Source organism: Helianthus annuus, chromosome 15, assembly GCF_002127325.2.
Source record: "Helianthus annuus cultivar XRQ/B chromosome 15, HanXRQr2.0-SUNRISE, whole genome shotgun sequence".
Taxonomy (NCBI): domain Eukaryota; kingdom Viridiplantae; phylum Streptophyta; class Magnoliopsida; order Asterales; family Asteraceae; genus Helianthus; species Helianthus annuus.
The window spans coordinates 126,947,326-126,951,281 of NC_035447.2; positions in this window are offsets into that span (position 1 = coordinate 126,947,326).

Below are 3,956 nucleotides of genomic sequence, written 5' to 3' on the forward strand. Positions count from 1 at the left end.
ATCAGCAGCAGCCTCAGCAGCAGGACCCATCTGAGGCCTTCTGGCGCGACGTGGTCACTCCGTCGCCACCACCACCACCGGTTTTGCCTCCTCCGCCTCAGAGGCCAAGGAGGAACGCGCGTATGTCTACGCGAGGAGGGATTCGCATTGGCACCCCTCGACATTCAGGTAGCAGCCGCTACTCGCCGCTCCACGAGGAGTCAGAGATGGGAGAGTCTCCGCATCCCGTCTCAGAGGTTTCTTCTGCACCTATTGCGCCACCGCCACCACAGAACTTTGGAGAGCCAATCCCTGCGTATGCTAGCGCAGCACAGTTCAACCCTTTCGAGCCGACATTTCCCCCAGGGTATGACTATACAGGGGATCCCTACTGGTTAGCTTCAGGCTACAACCCTCTCAACCAGGAGAGTGCTTTTGGAGGTCCCTGGGCTACGGGACAATCAGCTTTTGGGTACTTACCGTAAGGGTACCAGCAGCCGCAGCCTCCACAGCTACCGCAGTATCAGCCACCGCCGCCGGCGCCGATGATGTCGCCACCGCAAGTCCAAGAAATCCTGCAAGGGATACACGACGTGCGACGGGAATTGCGACAGGAAATGCGACAAGATCGCCGACACAACCGCGGTATGTTCAAGAAGATGGTTGACTTGATTAAGGGTAAGAGTAAGAAGGATTATTAAATCCTTTGGTTGTTAGCTCATTTACTCATGTCCCTGCGAGGACATTCATTCCTGTATTCTACCCATGCTTGGGTATATTTCTCTTGTTCTACCCCTGCGTGGGTATGTTGTTTCTGTTAACCCCTGCGTGGGTTTTGTCTGTTTGTTGTTTTGTTTGTTGTTATTTGGTTTAGCCCCTGCGTGGGCATGCTATTTGAGAAAAGTCCCGTTTAGGGCAAAGTTGTACTAGTTTACTTTATTTAAAATGGTTAATTTAAGTTTTTCATTTTATCTATGTGCATGAATTTAATATTCAAATAAATGGAAAATATCAATTTTTATTTGATTTGCCATTTAATAAGGATCTTAGTACGGTAAAACCTAGCTTGAATGTCTTATTAACAGGCCTGGCCAATATGGTAAAACCTGGTTGAAAAGATTCAAATCTCTGTTAACATCTGTAAACATGTTAACATTCCTGGCTAAGCGTGATCTGCAAAATCACACAAGCCACCCTTTTAATAAATTATCTACAGACTATATCTGTATACAAGTCTGATTATGACTTGATACCTACGGGTTATGACTATGTCATATAAAGCAAAAAGGCAGTTGTGGTTTATAACTCCCTGCCAAGTAAAGGATTATTTGTTTAACTATACAATTTTTAATCCTATAAAAATCTAAATTTAAAAATTTAGAAGTTGTCCGAAGTGACTAGGCTTATTGTGCCAATATATATATTTCATTCCATTATAGTTGCTAATAAGAGCCCTGAATGAAATTAATTAAATTAACTATTATGGTTATTAATACCATGGTTAATAAATCGTCTAGAACGATAATACTGTTAGGTTTCTAAATAGACCTTGTCCTTACTTTTATGTAGCTTAAAGCTACATGGCCAAATCGGAAGAAACCAACAGTCATTCTGGGGAGCACCCAGATAATACAAGGATTCACGTCACTGGTGCGGAACTGCAAGCACTGGTAGAAAACGCTGTTGCCAAGGCTATGGATAGGCAATTCAGAGAATCTAGCGGGACTCGGAGTAGGACCCGAACCGTATCGCATGTCAAGCCCAAGACTCATTCAGAGGCTCATAGTAAGCCGCCTTCTAAAAAGAATGAGCCGAAGAAGGATGAGGAGGATAATCACTCCTCCAACCACAGCAGCATCCCAAAGCAAGAAGTCAAGCTGAAGCATGATACGCACAGCAAGTCCTGTACGTACAAGTATTTCGTTTCTTGCAAACCCAGAGATTTTACTGGGGAAAAAGGAGCAGTTGATTGCATGACGTGGATTGATGAGATGGATACAGTCGTTGATATCAGCGGGTGTGCTGATAGGGACGTTGTGAAGTACGTGTCTCAGTCATTTAAAGGAGATGCTCTAGCATGGTGGAAATCACTCCTTCAAGCTGCCGGTAAGGCCACTCTGTACAGCATGACATGGGATCAGTTTGTAGCCCTGATCAAGGAAAATTTCTGCCCTCAGCACGAAGTCGAAAGGATCGATTCAGATTTCGTATCACTGGTAATGAAGAACCTCGATTGTCAGGCATATCTTACCACCTTCAACACCTTATATCGATTAGTGCCATATCTGGTGACCCCGGAGCCGCGAAGGATCGCTCGTTTCATTGGGGGACTGGCACCAGAGATCAAGGCGAGCGTCAAGGCATCAAGGCCTACGACGTTCAGATCAGTAGCTGATCTATCCCTCTCCCTCACTCAAGATGTGGTCAGATTGAGAGCTATTAAGAGCTCGGAGGAAAACAAAAGGAAACGTAAGGACGACACCTCGCGAAGATCGGAGAAACGACACAGAGGGAACAACGACCATAGGAAAGGGTCGGGATTCAAGAAGGGAGATCATCAATCGGGTGAGAAACCCAAATGCAAGACCTGCAAGAGACACCATTTTGGGAAATGTCACTTAGAAGTAAAATCCCAGTCTCACGAAAAGCGATGTGGAATCTGCAAGTCCACAGACCATAAAGCCTTGGATTGCAAGAGGATTAAGGATGCAACTTGTTTTGGTTGCAACGAGAAAGGGCACATCCGGCCAAACTGCCTAAAGAATGCAAAGAAAGCTGATGAGGGAAAGAAGACTAATGCGAGAGTCTTCAGAATGGACGCCAAGGAGGCAGTTCTTGACGACAACGTCATTACAGGTACGTTTCTTGTAAATGATGTTTTTGCTAGAGTCTTGTTTGATTCAGGAGCTGATAAGTCATTTGTAGATGATAAGTTTTGTAAGTTGTTAAACCTTCCTGTTAAAACCTTAAGTGTGAAATATGAGGTGGAATTAGCCGATGGAACCATAGAAACCGCCTCGACTATTCTAGATGGATGTGTTATATCCATTAGGAATCATTCCTTCCCGTTATCCTTGCTTCCCTTTAAGCTAGCTGGATTCGACATAGTGATAGGCATGGATTGGTTATCGCGTAACCAAGCCCAGATTCTGTGCAATAGAAAGCAAGTGATAGTGAAGACTCCATCTGGTGAGTCACTTACTATCCAAGGAGATACTCAGCATGGATTGCCGGAGCAAGTGTCCATGCTCAAGGCATCCAGATGCATGCAGAAGGGATGTGTCATTTATATGGCACAAGTTACCATTGAGGAGCCAAAGCCGAAGATTGAAGATATCCCTGTTATCTCAGAATACCCTGAAGTATTCCCTGAAGAACTACCCGGGTTGCCACCGGATAGGCAAGTGGAGTTTCGGATCGACATCATTCCAGGTGCAGCGCCTGTAGCAAGAGCACCATATATATTGGCACCAACGGAGATGAAGGAGTTGAGGACGCAGTTAGATGATTTATTAGCTAAAGGTTTTATTAGACCTAGCTCGTCTCCTTGGGGAGCGCCAATCTTGTTCGTTAAAAAGAAGGATGGATCGATGCGTCTGTGCATCGATTACCGTGAGCTTACCAAAGTCACTATCAAGAATAGGTATCCGTTACCCAGGATCGACGATCTGTTCGATCAGTTGCAAGGAGCAAGCTATTTCTCAAAGATTGACCTGAGGTCAGGTTATCATCAGTTAAAGGTCAAGGATGAAGATGTGCACAAGACAGCGTTTAGGACTCGATATGGACATTATGAGTTCCTAGTGATGCCTTTTGGACTCACTAACGCACCAGCCGCATTCATGGATCTCATGAATCGCGTCTGCAAGCCTTATCTAGATAAATTCGTCATCGTCTTTATTGACGACATCCTTATCTACTCGAAGAGCCAAGCTGACCATGAGAAACACCTTCGTTGTATTCTCAAACTTCTGCAT